This window comes from Kogia breviceps, chromosome 6, assembly GCF_026419965.1.
Source record: "Kogia breviceps isolate mKogBre1 chromosome 6, mKogBre1 haplotype 1, whole genome shotgun sequence".
Lineage (NCBI taxonomy): Eukaryota > Metazoa > Chordata > Mammalia > Artiodactyla > Physeteridae > Kogia > Kogia breviceps.
In genome coordinates this window covers 144,818,220-144,833,741 of record NC_081315.1, presented here as the reverse complement: position 1 = coordinate 144,833,741, position 15,522 = coordinate 144,818,220, and the positions used below count along the sequence as shown (strand labels likewise).

General features: G+C 47.5%; 1 protein-coding gene across 9 annotated transcripts in view; it reads left to right on the top strand.

Moving 5' to 3' along the window:
- Positions 1-15,522, top strand: part of RGS12 (regulator of G protein signaling 12) — a 114,901-nt gene that overhangs the window by 76,159 nt on the left and 23,220 nt on the right. Inside the window, exon 1 of one of the 9 annotated variants that reach the window (XM_067036779.1) lies at positions 3,930-4,065. The exons of 7 other annotated variants lie outside the window; for them this stretch is intronic. The gene's annotated coding sequence lies outside the window, so the exon portion shown is untranslated. Of the gene's footprint in view, positions 1-3,929; positions 4,066-10,259; positions 10,277-15,522 lie in introns of those variants that run through there. One more of the 9 variants, XM_067036780.1, reaches the window with a different exon arrangement.

Genomic DNA, 15,522 nt, shown 5'->3' with positions numbered 1-15,522 from the left:
TCCCTTGAAGAGTATAGTTTGTTTTAACTGGCAGTTAAGCTATTTGGGGCTTGGCGTGGCCCCTTTGAGCCTTGTTTTTAGGCTTTTTTTTTCCCTAGGGCAAATCTAAAGTAGCTTTCACTGTAAGCTAGTTTAGCCCCACTACTTAAGCCTGACACATGTGGGGTCTCCTCTGAAGGCCAGGCGTTCAGCCAGAGCTAGTGGGGACTCAGAAATCTCACAACCCTGTGTGAGTTCTGGGAACATTCATCCTGCAGCTCCCAGCTATGCTTTGCCTGGCCTCATGGGTTTCACCCCGTGTGCACACAGCTTCGAATTCAGCACCAGACTCCAGGGGTCTCTTTTGAGATTTCTGGACCTCTTTCTTCACTAGCTTTCCTCCTGGCACCTGCAAATTCCAGCCTGGCCTGGCCTAATTCTAATCTCTGTCGCTTCAACTCAGCGCTCATGCCAGACTTCTGCCCATTTTCCTGCTAGATCATCTACCTTTCCTTACTGGTATGTAGAAAATTTGAAAAATAGATCCTGGAAATGATTCTTACATTGGATTTATGTATTCAGGTGAGATCCCCATAGCTTACCTGTTCATTCTCTTCGTGATCTCTCTTTTTTTAAAAAAAAATTATTTATTTTTGGCTGCGTTGGGTCTTCGTTGCTGCGCGCGGGCTTTCTCTAGTTGCGGCGGGCGGGGGCTGCTCTTCGTTGCGGCGCTCGGGCTTCCCATTGCGGTGGCTTCTTGTTGCAGAGCGTGGGCTCTAGGCGCACGGCTTCAGTAGTCGTGGCACGTGGGCTCAGTAGTTGTGGCTCGCGGGCTCTAGAGCGCAGGCTCAGTAGTCGTGGCGCACGGGCTTAGTTGCTCCGCGGCATGTGGGATCTTCCCGGACCAGGGCTCGAACCCGTGTCCCCTGCATTGGCAGGCGGATCCTTAACCACTGCACCACCAGGGAAGCCCTCTTCGTGGTCTCTTCTGATGACCAAAAGTTTTTAATCTTTGTATCATCCAATTTATCATTTTCCCTTTCTGTGATGCTTTTTGTATCCTTTTAGAGCAGGCATTGCCCTTCCCAAGCTCATGAAGGTAAAGCCATCGTCGTTTTATCTTTAGCATTGAAAACTCTGATAATCGAGCTGCTATTTGTGTACGATGTGAGTTAGGGGACAAGATTCATTCTTCCCCTCTGGGACCCAGTTGATCCAGCTCCATTTACTGAAAAGGCGAGATCCTCTCCCCACTGAAAGGAAGCAGCACCTTTATCAGGGAATCGTATATCCGTGGGTCTGTTTCTGGCTTCCAGCTTCTGTTCCGTTGGTCTCTTTGTCACTGGATCAGCACCTGGTGTCGTCATTACTGTCGTTGTGTCGTGCGTTCAGAGATCTGCTTGTGTAGTCTCAGGATGGTTTTGCTTATTCCAGGCCTTTTGCATTTTCTTATACATTTTGGAGCTAATTTGTGAGTCACTGCCAGTTTTCCAGAGTCACCTTTGCTTCTTGCTGTCTGAGCTGGTGGAGATACAGCACTTTTGGAATTTGTGTATGACGCCTTCACTGGAAATGTAGCACAAGCCGCAAACAGCCATCGATATTAGGGCAGTTGGGTTTTTTCATTGTTTTGTGACTGTACATTTGTGATCTTCATTATGTAGCCACTTACTGTCTTGCTCTTTAAAAATCTTCAGATCATTCCCCCAGGAATAAATACTAAATCTGGCTTTGTTTGCCTTTTAAAAAACTGTTTCTTTTAGATGAGTGACCTCTATCAGTATCTAAAACCAGCATTAATCGAGATTGCTTCAGGCCAACGTGTCACCCTCAAACAGATGCTGTTGTTCAGAGAAGGGAGGGAAAGTCTTGTAACGTACAAGACTTTGCAGGGACTTGCGTGTAAGGTGACCCGAGCATCCGAGGGAGGCTGGTGGGCAGGCCGTGCTTGCCTCTGGGAGAGGGTGGATTGTCACGGGATGTGCTGCCGCTGGTGGTGGGAGAGATGGAGCCGGGCGGCGGGGCCTGGTCCAGCCGGGGGCCCGCGAGTCCAGCGGAGCCGGGCCCTGAGATGAGAGCAGAGGCCCTCCCTCCTGTGAGTTTGGGGAGATGGGAAGAGCCAGGAGAAAGCCGAGAAGGAGCAGCCGGGGTGGTGGACACCTGAGAGAGGGTGACTCTGTGTCTGTGAGGAGAGCACAGGGCGAGGGGACCTCCACTGGGGGATGGTCACGGCGTCGGCAGGGGTGGCAAGGAGCAGGGTCGGGAGAAACAGATAACAGGGCAATAACAAGAGCTCTGCTGTGGACCTGTGACTTTTGAGATACTTCACAATTTCCAGGTGGAGATGTGGTGTAGACAGTTGGGTAACTGAGTATGGATGCCAAAAACGGTCGGGCCTAGAAGCATAAGCTTAAGGGTCATCAATCCTCCACCAGTGGAATTTAGTGCCTTGGCAAGCTTGAGTAATTAGAGATCATGCAGAAAAGAGGAGTCTCAAACCTATGAGATAAGTGGGAACTGGAAGACGGCTGGAGACGTGAGAGGTGATAAGACACACAACGAGTCAGAGCATGGGCTGGGTTAAACCCTGACTCTGCCACCAGCTGGCCACCTCAGTTCTCTGTCTGGAAGATGGGTACCAGGACCCATCTTACGGAGTTACCGTGAGAATGACAGGAACTGATATCTGTGATGCATTTAGAACAGTACGTGGCACATAATGAAAAGCTATGCAAATGATAGCCGCCATTATTATTATCAATATCACTGTTGCTGTTTTGATTGCATTTCCAATATAAATGGTACTAGGAGTGGATAAAATGGCCTAGAAGAACTACGTAGAGAAAAGAGCCTAGGACAGGCCCTGAAGAAGACTGTAAGATCAGTGGAAGAGAAAGGGCATCAAAGGAGAAAGCTCTCCATTTAGATTGTTTAAAATTCAATTTTAAAACAAAAGGACACAGGAAGATTGAAAAAATTAAATGAAATTAATTATTTTCTTAGGTAGATGCTATGGAAAAAGAAAATTGGTATGGCAATATTGACACCAGACAAAATAATTCAAGTGAAAAAACAATTAAAAAAAAAAAAAGAAAGAAAGCAGGCAGTGTGCACCAAAGATAGAGTCTCTCACTTGTAAACAAAGTTAGATGAACTACAGTAAAAGTAGACAAGTATTCTTAGGGGAAGACTATAATATACCTTTCTCAGAAACTAAGAAATCAAGCTGATAAGAAATAGAGTAAGATCACAGAATGTTTGAATTATAAAACAGACAACTTAAATTTTATATATAAAAAATTTTACGTCCAATAGAGAGTACACTTTTTTCCCAAAGATACATGAAGTATTTACCAATGTTGACAATATTCTACTCCAGAAATGCAGTTGCTGCAAATAAAAAATATATTTACAGCTTACAGATCACATCTACTGTCTGCAGTGTAATTAAATAGAAGTCAATTACAAAAAGACAATACAAAATAAACTGTATATTTGAAAGTTGAAAACTATATTTCTAAATAATCCATGGGTCAAGGAGAAAATTAAGATGGAAATTATAGTACAGTTTAGAACTGTTCAGTAATTATAGTGCTACATATTAACACCAGTGGGATATAGTCAAAGTGATTTTCAGAGAAAACTTTGTAGTATCACATGTATATATTATAAAAAATAAAAGTTGGGAAATACAGGAAATAAGCTTTCAAAATAAGGTAGGGAAAAACATAAAGTAGAAATTAACAAAATGGAAAACAAAACAGACAGTATATAACTGATTAATAAAACAAAAAATAAGTCTTCAGTAAGCATGATCAAGAAAAAGAGGGAAAAAACATTAAGAATGAAGAAGAAAGAAGACAAAGATAACTTCAAAGATAACAGAGAGCTAAAGTTATAAGAAAATTCTGTGAATAACTTTATACTAATGCATCTGATTACCAGGTCAATTGGACAACGTTTAGGAAAATATGGTTGGCCTAAGAAGAAAAGGAAACTTTGGTTAGATAAATCAACATAAGCAAAAATGATTTGGAAGTCAAAGATCTACACCGCAAAAGGCAACATGCCCAAACCAATTTATAGGTGAGTATATCAATCAGCTTGGGATAAATGATGTTGCAAATAATAACTCCAAAATCACAGTGGTTCTAAGAAAGCAAAACTTCTTTTTTACTTACATTAAACGCCCCCTGCACTTTGGCCTTGTCTTACTTTGCGTGTTTTCGCTGTTGAAGCAGTTCCTCTATGGGACACCGTGAGTCTTGTGGCAGAGCCGGGCAGGGCTTCCTTCCCAAGCACTACGTGCTACGCTCTCTCACATCACAAGGCCAAGCCTGACACTGAGGTGGGGGGCATGGGTAACCCTCCCACAAGCAGGGGCAGCAAATATTTTGGACTTAACATGGTCTGCCACACAGGGTGTAGAAGATGGGCAGCTACCCTACCCTGCTCATACCAAGCCAGCCTAACCTTGATACCAAAACTGGACAAGGATGGCACAGAATTGAATTATTGGCCAATTTAACTTAGTGAACAAATATGGAGACTTCCTAAATAAAATTTTAGCAAATTGAATCCAGCAGTGTTTTCACTTTTTAAATGTATCCTTATGAAGTGAGGTTTATTCAAGGAGTGCAAGGATAGTTTAACATTAGAGAATTTTCCACTCAAGTCACCATTTATTCATTTGACAGTTATTTTTAGAACGCCTACTTTCTTCTAAAAACTGTTCCAGGCACTGGGGATACATTGGTGAACAAAAAGAAGTCCCTGCCTTCATGGCGCTTACACTTCAATAAAGGAATATCACGGTCACATAAGCAGATTGTGTTATATTAATAGATTAAAGGGGTAAAACTGTATGATTATCACAGTAGAGGCCAAGGAGTATCTAATAAAATTAAGTCCCCATTCCTTTTTTTTAAAAATTGAAGTATAGTTGATGTACAATATTATATAAGTTACAGGTGTGCAATATAGTGGTTCACAGTTTTTAAAGGTCATATGCCATTTATAGTTGTTATGAAACATTGGCTATATTACCTGTGTTGTACATTATATCCTGTAGCTTATTTTATACACAGTAGTTTGTACCTCTTAATCCCCTACTCCTATATTGCACCCCCCTTCCCTCGCCTCACTGGTAACCACTAGTTTGTTTTCTATATCTGTGAGTCTGCTTCTACCCATTTCATTTTTTTAAAGTTATACTTAATAGTTAAACATTAGACCCAGGAATAAGGCAAAGATGTTTCATATCTTAGCAACTATTTAACATTATATTGGAGATTCTGGCCAACACTATAAGGCAAGAAAAAGAAAATTTAAAACTTGTAAAGGAAGAAATGAAATAATCATTATTTACAAATAACATTCTCATCTAACTAGAAAACCCACAGCATATCAGTCACATGGCCAGGCCTGACTCTTAGAGCTAATGGAGTTCAGGAAGATGAAAAGTAGTAGCTTTCCTAAACAACATACATTGTTTTGATAGGAACATATATGTGTTGGTAAAAGCATAACAAAACATTTGGATCAACCCCAAATTAATAAGATGGGTTTCCTCTAGGGAGGGGAGATAGGACTAGAATTTTAGGTAATGATCAATAAGGGATTCTATTTTTTATGTTTAAAATTTTTAAGTAGAAAATATTTTATGAATTATGCATTAAAGCTGCAAGATGTTTATAATTTGAAGTTATATGCCTTTTAGCTGTGCCATCTCATTAGCTTGTATTTGGAACACGTGATCTATTTATCCAACCAATATTATTGAATGCCTACTATGTGCCTGGTACTACTTGTCACAATACTCTTATGATGCCAGTATACAGTTACTACTGTGGCTTTATAGAAAGATGAAGTGAGGCTTCCCTGGTGGTGCAGTGGTTGAGAGTCCGCCTGCCGATGCAGGGGACACGGGTTCGTGCCCCGGTCCGGGAGGATCCCGCATGCCGCGGAGTGGCCGGGCCCGTGAGCCGTGGCCGCTGAGCCTGCGAGTCCGGAGCCTGTGCTCCGCAACGGGAGAGGCCACAGCAGTGAGAGGCCCGCGTACCGCAAAAAAAAAAAAAAGAAAAAAGAAAGGTGAAGTGACTTGGTGAGGAGTGGAGTTCTCACAGCATCCCTGTGGCATTAGTACACGGTTGTTACTGCAGCATTACAGAAGGGGGAGGACAGTGTGACTCCAGAACCCACACCGTGAACCCCCACAGCTGTGCCAGGTAGAGCTGGGCTGGAGACTCTGGCTCCCAGGACAGAGCTTAACCACGAAGTAGACCTTCAACAGATGTGTGTTGAGACATGAGGAGGGCGTGGCCCCATTTACCTCTTACGCATCTTAACGGCCCATCCAGTTTGAGGGAGAGAGCATGGAGGATGGTTGGGTCCCCCCGTGTAGCGGAGCCCTGACCTTCTGCTTGTTCCATAGAAGAGTCAGGCTCGGCAGAGCCTCCGGGCAGGCGCGGGGAGAGAGGGCACACCTTTATTTTTATTTATTTTTTGCACCATGTGATTTGTTTTCAGTCTGAAACTATATCAGACTTTCACACATTGCAGCTGTAGGACAAAGAACTTTTCCTGTACCACTTGAAAGTAAGTTGCTGATATGATACCCTTACCATCTGGAATACTTTAGAGTGAATTTCTTACAAATGAATACATTTTCCTGCATAACCAAAATACAACCATCAAAATTAGGAAATGAACATGGATACGTTGCTACCATCTTATCCTCACACTCTGTGCATTTTGCCAATTCATAGTGAATGTCATCTTTATCGTAAAAGGATCCAGCTCAGAGTTACATTTGGCTCTTAGTTGTCATGGTTCTTTTATCGCCTTCAGTGGAACAGTTCCTCCTTCTTCGCTTGTTTTTCACGTTCATGCCGCTTTTGAAGATTGCAGACCCCTTAGTTTGTTGGTGCTATACCTCAATTTGGGTCACCTCTGCCTCGAGCGCCACCCACTGGCGACATCCAGACTAGGGGTGGGGCTTTGGGAGCCCCACCCCTCAGCACCGCCTCCTGCAGGAGAAGGGGCAGGAGAGCTGCCTGCCTTCTTTGGGGGTGAGGTGGGGGTGGGGTGAGGACCCCTCATGGAACAGGAGCCAGCCTGGTGACCAGATTTTTGGAGCCCAGTCTGGGACAAATGACTTTCTGAATTTGATTGCTTTATTTGGGAGTCACATAAAAGACACAGGTATTACTTTTGTTTAGTTTTGCACCTGACATATTATCTTCATTATTAAAATTATGTGAAATCCTAACTGTTCCAGAATCCCAGGCTATGGATGCCATAGCCAACAGTGTAGTTTATACCTGACATAAAAGTAAGTCTTTCCCGTGTCTCGGTATTACCTCTTTTCCCCTGACAGGAGTGGCCTCTCAGTGCCATCCCTGATGAGGGCGGTGCCTGCCCCACGCGTCCTTGATGGTCTTACCCTCTTGGTCCTTTTCCTTCTCTGATGGTCAGCCCACCAGCCCCCGTCCCATCGGGGAGGGTGCCTGTTGCCTGGCCCCCCACCTGCATGGTCTCCGTGCAGGCCTGGCGCCTGCAGCTGTGCCTTTACTCTCCTTTGCCTCGGCTGCAGGCAGGGGTGAGCGCCAGTTTTGAGTCTTCCTTGTGGAGCCCCCCATTTGGGGTCCTTGGGCTTCTGCGCTGAGCCGTGGTCTCCAGACAGGGTCAGGCCACAGCTGGAGGGTTTGCGCTTCACGTGGGGCTCTTGGCCCCAGGATAAAATGAGGTCTCCACAGGGTGTATGCATTTTATTCACCGAGGTGAAATACGCTAATTTCACTAAGGAATTAGTGAATGAATAGTGTGAGTGGTTTTCATTCAAATCAGCATAATACATGAGTTTGATTAGGGCTAATCTTTGAGAAGTGTCCCACGTCCCTTTCTGGTGAGTCCTGGAGGCCCCCTGTGGCCAGATGCCGGCTAGTGGGCAGCCCACGTGTGATCACGGTTGCTAGCGCTGCGCCTTGAATCCTGAGCTCTCATGTGACAAGCGACACGTCCCCTTTGCCTGTCGCGTTACTTCCCACGCTGACCCTTTTTGGCTACGGTTCTACCCACTCACACGGCCTCGCGAGCTCTCCCAGCATCTCACCCCCATCTGCTTGGCATTTCAGTCTCCAGAAGGACTTGTGTCATTTCAGACACGGAAAGTTTGTTCTGCTCTGCTCTGCCAGAACAGTTATAAACCGGCTCTTCTGGTAGTGACTCCAGGAAAGACTCAGCGTTTAGGTTTCTGGTGTTTGGGCCCACGTTTCCTGTGGCCCTGGGAAGTATACGGAAGGATACTGTACACTGAGCGCTGCCCTACAGACCTGTGAGCATCTGCCTGCTCTCCAGGGCTGTGACATCTGGCCAGGAGCTCACTAACGGTGACACTGGGAGCGTCCCTTGGAGCACACGGGCTCTGTCTCAGCACCTTCACCAGCTCATCTCAGGCTGGTCATAGGAGGGCTTCACACGTCAGCAACTTCCTTTGTAAAATGGGCTGATGGATCAATCGTTTGCAGACTCCGTGCTGAGGAGGTGCTGTCAGGCTCCATAGACATTGCATTCTCAGAAGGGCTCTGTAAATAGCGGCAGATCTTTCATGAAGGAGGAGCTAGGCTGCCTGCCCGAGGCTGCACCAGGTCAAGCAGAGTGCGGCCGAGGTCTGTCCCACCTGTTCTTGTCCGTGTCTCCTTCCTTCCCAGTGGCCCAGCCCACGCACAGGGATTCCATATGCGATTGCTTTGAGGCAAAAAAAAAAAGGCCTGCTGCTTTAAATTTGTAAAACGTGCCAGGGCTGCAGCCGGGGAAGGGAGCGTGCTGTGCGGCGTGGGCAGGACGTGGCAGACTTGGCCGTGCAGCTGAGCCGGGTAGGGCGGGGGTTGGGGGAGGGCCGGGCAGCCCTCCCTGTGCACCCACCTTTCAGTGCAGAACTCGGGCAAGTTCCAGAATTCGAAGTTCAAGCCTAGCCTTCCAGGGTGTTTGAAGAGAGGAGAATAGAATATATCTGACTTAAGAGCATGTTAGCTTCTTTGATATTTTCTTCAATATTTAGATGCATGGTGTAAAGATCTTAATTTGTGCTCTTGCCCCAAGCCCTGCAATTGTTAATTTCTCCCCTAATGAGAAAACCGAGACATAAAGATATTCGGGCCCATGCAGTCTATCGCATTATGCCACCCAGAGCCAGAATGACCATCGTGGGCCTGAGTCTCCACCTGGCTTTTCCCCCGGAACTGAATTTTACCGTTGAAATGGCCATATGGCAGATATTCTCAAGGCCTGGTTTGAAGGGTGGACCAGGTCACTTGATGAGCAAGTACAAACTTTAAAAAGTAAATGATGTGATGCTAAAACTCATGGAATCCTGCACCCAAGACTGTGTATTTCACCGTATGTGGATTTTATCTCAAAAAGAACTGTAAACAAAGATTGAAGTCTAGTTAGTGGTTTTGTTTTTGGCAATGTACGCGTTATCAGTTCTTTTTTAAAGAATAACTTTATCTCTCTATCTACGTATTTATTTATGGCCGCGTTGGGTCTTGGTTGCTGCGCGCGGGCTTTCTCTAGCTGCGGCGAGCGGTGGCTGCTACTCTTCGTTGCGGTGCGCGGGCTTCTCACTGCGGTGGCTTCTCTCGTTGCGGAGCACGGGCTCTAGGCGTGCAGGCTTCAGTAGTTGTGGCACGAGGGCTCAGTAGTTGTGGCTCGCGGGCTCTAGAGCACAGGCTCAGTAGTTGTGGCGCACGGGCTTAGTTGCTCCGCGGCGTGTGGGATCTTCCCGGACCAGGGCTCGAACCCATGTCCCCTGCATTGGCAGGCAGATTCGTAACCACTGCACCACCAGGGAAGCCCCAGGCCGGGAGCTATTTTTTTTTTTTTTTTTTTTTTTTTTTTGCGGTACGCGGGCCTCTCACTGTTGTGGTCCCTCCCGCCGTGGAGCACAGGCTCCGGACGTACAGGCCCAGTGGCCACGGCCCACGGGCCCAGCCGCTCCGCGGCACGTGGGACCCTCCCGGACCAGGGCACGAACCCGCGCCCCCTGCATCGGCAGGCGGACTCCCAACCACTGCGCCACCAGGGAAGCCCAGGCCGGGAGCTTTTAAAGAGACACGACCACTAAGCGATCCTGAATTGGACCCTGGATGGGGAAGTAGCCAGAAAGGACATCGTTGGTGAAACTGGAACTCGGACTGTGTCACTTTCTCCAGTTTTGATGGCTGTGCTGTGGTCGTGAAAGAAAATGTCCCCTTACTTCAGGAATCCACACACTGAAGTATTCAGGGGTGAAGAGGTATGCTGTCTCCACCTTAATCTCAAATAGTTTGGGAAAAGTTACCGGTGTGTGTGTTTAGAGAAGGAGACTGGGAGTTAGGGGGTGCGGGGGAGAGGAGAGAGGATGACACGGCCAGTAGAGCAAGATGTAGACGGCCAGTGAATCTGGGAAAGGGTGTATGGGAGCTCCTTTTACTGTTTTCATAATATTCTGCAAGGTTAATTTATATCAAAATTAAAAGCTGCCCCTAAAGGATGGCACGTGTGGCTCTAAGAAAGGGGCAGCTTTAGGTCTAGTGGAGGTGTTTTCGGACCTCGTTCACAGTCCTGTCTCCCCAGTTTATCAGCTGTGCTAGTAGCTCTGCCTTTCTGAGCACTGCCTGAGTCCCTGGGCAGATGAGGGGCCTGACGCAGAGGAACTGGGGCCCCCCGTCCCGGCCTGACTCTGCCTCCCTCCCCCTGAGCTCTGCTGCCTCACCCACCGGCACATGGCTGCACTTCAGAAACGTGAGGTCAGAAAGGACCTTGATAGGAAAGTGGGACCCACTGGGGGCTCTGCTGCATCGTTAAACCCTTTTCCTGAATTGTTTTCTTGGAAAATGTTGAGATTGATTTAACACCTTTTTAACAGAACTGTCACCTAGTTGTAGCTGTTTATGCAGCAGTGTCCATCCAAGAATCTATAGCCGGGTCAGCCTGAGAACCAGATCCAGCCCCTGCCGGTTTTTATAAACAAAGCTTTCACGGAGCAGTCACATGCATGCTTTGCTTTGACCTCAAAATGCTCCTTACGGTTTAAAAGTGGTTCCGTTTGGGGTAGCTGCTTATTACTTAGTGAATACTTATTCCTGATAATATGCAGTTTGGGTGATCACCTCATTAAAAAGATAAGTTTTATGTTGATGGGATTAAAATTTGTTTAGTAGGGGAATTGAGAGTTTTATTGTAAAACGTATTTTCTTTTTCCTTTGCCACGGCTAGCTGAACCGAAAACAAATTCCCAGAGGTCCCCAGGGCTTCAGCCTCAGCATTTGTGCCTTGAGAACAGCTTCTGGAGCTGTGCTCTGCCTGCTGAATAATTCACGTTCGTCGGCAGCGGCCGGCTAAAGGCCTCCTCTAAATTATGGATGCATCTTCTGTGATGCTTTGTGTTCAGTACACGGGTGGTTCCTTCTCCGTGCGCTCGAAGGGAGAGACTCGCCTTTGCCAGCCTGTGGACTGGGGCCTCCGGAGAAAGCGCCCTAATTTACCTCTTTGGGGAGCCTGAGCTAAGCAACAATGTCTCTGTGTGGGGCCCGAGCCTGGGGCCCCGGGGGCTGTGCTGGCTGACCCTGGTATGGATTCAGAGGGGTGGTTTGCGGTGAATGGTTGGAAGTATTTGGTTAGATGGCATCACAGTGGCTCTTACCGGCTCGGCCCAGGTAAAGTCCCTCTGGTCTGCGCCCTGTCGTGGTTGGCGGGGGCAGGCAGACTGCGCGGTCTCCAGGTATGTGTGCCGAGGGGGCCCGTCCCCTTGGAGGCCGGTGGCAGTTGGCCCTATTACCTGACCTTGAGTTGTGTTTTAAACATTTGAAGTGCTGGAGGTTACGGTTTGGATGAGATATTCTGGTGAGATAATGGTGGGTGAAAGCCTTGAGTTACAGAATGATCTGTAAAACGTTAACGGTAAGGCATTCTTCGGGTTATAACGTGCAACACGGTAACCCGCCTGTTTGTCCAGCCAGTGTAAAGGTGGTGGCTTTCCGAGTTTTCAGCAGATCTGAAACAGACTTCAGAAACTTTCTCGCCAGGAAAGCATTTCTCTGACTTAAACTGGTGAATTGAAAGGAAAAAAAAAAAACCCAACAGCGACAGCAGAAACCAGGAAACGTTGTCTAAAGTGAAGCTGTAAGGTGGGATGTGGGGTGTCTTCCATGGACGTCTTCTTCTTTGGCTGGAGGATGAGTGTGTTGTCTTCCAAGCAGCTGACACCCCAGAGAGACTCAGGCAGTGGCTTAGACATAGGGGGGTTTCTTCCATCACCTGTTCTGGCCTTGGAGTTGGGGTAGAAATCCTGGCGTCCGCAGGAATTTCATTTGTGTTCAAGGGCCGTCCTTCCACACATGTGCGCTGTTTTCTGTGTGTCGAGAGCAATTCCAGGGTGAGTTTAAAGGTGGCGTGAATTGTGCAATTCCAAGCTTGACAGTGGCTGCCAAGGCCCAGGTGACTCTCCGTGTGTCACGGATACACGGAAGTGGTAGGATCTCGTCATCCCCGAGGGGCTGTGCACCCACCGCATGGCTCTCCACGTCCTTCTGCAAGAATCTGCCACCTAAAGATTCACCAGGGGACCTCACGATGACAAGAAGTGTGTGCTGACGCGCTTTATGCAGCCAGGCACGGTCTCTGGTTTTCCCACTCTCAGGAGTGTGCACATTCCCAGAGACCTGGCCGAGGTGGAGGGACGTGGCCGGGGCCGTGGCCTCAGGCAGCGTGGCCTGGCCCTGGAGCTGCTCCTGCAGGGTCACTGCTGTCCCCTCTCGAAGCTCCTGGTGCCTGAGTTGAGGCCCAGGGAGCAGGCATTCGGGTCCCAGAAGCAGCAGTGTGGGTGTGTCTGCCAGAAGAAACAAAAGGAGCCTGTTGGGGAGGCCCCGGGGAGCCAGCGCAGGATTACTTTCTGACTTTGTGGGTCAGATGAGAGCTGGGGTCCAGGGACTGTGTCCCCAGCTGAAATGACTCTCCCCAGGAGAGGCTCTGTCTGCAGGCAGAGCCCAGCCCAGCCCTCCCCACCCCTCCACCCCCCCACCCCCTACCCCCCCCACCCCCCCACCGCTTCTCAGGCCCAGCGCATCTTTCTGTGCAGGTCACCAGTGCCCCTAAGACTCCACGGCAGGAACCGCCCTGCTCCCGCCAAGGCATCAGGAAAGGCAGCCCTCAGGTGTGCCTGCCGCTGGCTGGCTGAGCCGCGCAGCCCACGACGAGCGGCCAGGGGGGTCCTTTCTCTTTTTAATTGTAATGTTTCTTTATCGATTAGACTTTTAAGGTGTCAGTTATTGATCTGTGAGTCTTCAAAAATAATTCATATTGGCTAAATGTTATAAAAATGAATTGGTATACGGGTCACCTTTCCCTTAACACGTGTATTCGGTCAGCGTTCATTTTTCCTTCACTCAATCCCTCCACGAACTTGCAGCGCTGGGCAGGGCGGGGGTGGGCGCCTGGGAAGCCTGCCCCCCCCACCCCCGCCTCCCTCGCGTCCAGTGTGCACTGGTCGACATCGCTCTGCCTGTTGCGCGTTGGAATCCACACACCTTTTGTCTGACAAGTGAAAGCTGCGACAGCCTTGATGGGCCCGGCTGCTCTGGCTGCAGTTTGCCCCCAGCCCTGCCCTCACCACCCAGCCTCCGCCGGACCTCCGCCGGCCGCTCTCCACGTGCAGCCAGAAAGACAAAAAGTCCTTTCTTTTTTATTATTACTATTAACGGAATGTTTTATTTTTGGCATAGATGTGATGACTTCTTTTTCAATATTTTTTATTGAAGTATAGTTGATTTACAATGTCACGTTAATTTCTGCTGTACAGCAAAGCAATTCGGTTACACATATATATATGTACATTCTTTTTAAAAAATATTCTTTCCCATGATGGCTTATCCTAGAATACTGAATACAGTTCTCTGTGCTCTACAGTAGGACCTTGTTGTTTATCCGTTCTCTATATAATAGCTCACATCTGCTGACCCCGACCTCCCCCTCCATCCCTCCCCCAACCCCCCTCCCCCTTGGCAACCACAAGTCTGTTCTCTATGTCTGGGAGTCTGTTTCTGTTTTATAGATAAGTTCATTTGTGTCATACTTTAGATTCCACATGTAAGTGATATCATATGATATTTGTCTCTCTGTCTGGCTTACTTCGCTCAGTATGATCGTCTCTAGGTCCATTGATGTTACCGCAAGTGGCATGATTTCACTCTTTCTTATGGCTGAGCAGTATTCCAGCGTGTATGTATGTACCACATCTTTATCCATTCATCTGTCAGTGGACATTTAGGTTGTGTCCGTGTCCTGGCTATTCTGAATAGTGCTGCTGTGAGCATAGGGGTGCATGCGTCTTTTCAAATTATAGTTTTGTCTGGATATATGCCCAGGAGTGGGATGGCTGGATCATATGGTAATTCTATTTTTAGTTTTTTAAGGAACCTCCGTACTGTTCTCCACAGTGGCTGCACCAACTTACATTCCTACCAACCGTGTAGGAGGCTTCCCTTTTCTCCACACCCTCTGCAGCATTTACTGTTTGTAGACTTTCTGGTCTGACCAGTGTGAGATGGTACCTAATTGTAGTTTTGAGGTGCATCTCTCTAGCAGCTCCTGGTGTTGAGCATCTTCTCATGTGCCTCTTGGCCATCTGTATTTCTTCTTTGGAGAAATGTCTGTTTAGGTCTTCTGCCCGTTTTTTGATTGGGTTGTTTGTTTTTCTGTTGTTGAGTTGTATGAGCTGCTTATATATTTTGGAGATTAAGCCCTTGTTGGTTGCCTTGTTTGCAAATATTTTCTCCCATCTTGACATTTCCTTGTTTATCGCTGTCCTCCAGGGTGAAATCCACACAGCTTGGGTGCCCACCTCTCGGCCCTGCTGGCCTTGCCTCCCAGCTCTCCTGCTCCTTGGCCGCCCAGCCACAGTGGCTGTGAGCCGTGTTTCTTCTGCCACAGGGCCTTTGCACGTGCTTGTCCCCCTGCGGAAGGCTTTTCCCGCTTTTCTGAGGTCGGTTAAGTTTTGTTCATCCCTCACCTCTCAGTTCAACCATTATTGCCTTAAGGGGAAAAAGCTGGAGGAAAATGTTTTGGCGCTCATACTTTACCGAGTGTTTTAAAAATAGACTTTCATCTTTTGAGGATGACCCCGTTTATCGGCATGAAATGTAGCAGGAAAGCTTCTCTGCTTGGCCCCTGACGCTGGTTCACGTTCTCTTTGGCTCCGTGTGGGGGTCCCCAGGGCTGGGGCATCTTGAGCCCCTACTTAGTGACAGATCATACTCTTCCTCCACTTTCCTTTGGTTTATTGATCTTTTTTCTTATTGATGTGTAGGTGCTCTTAAGTACAATTAGTCCTTCAGCTGTGTAACGTGGCACATGTATTTCCCATAGTTTGTCTTTTGCCTTAGCTTAAAGTGTTTTTTACATACAGAGATTTTATTTTATTTTTTTGAGGTGTAGTTGACATACAACATTATGTTAGTTTCAGGTGTACAACATAATGTTTCAAAATTTGTATATATTGTGCAA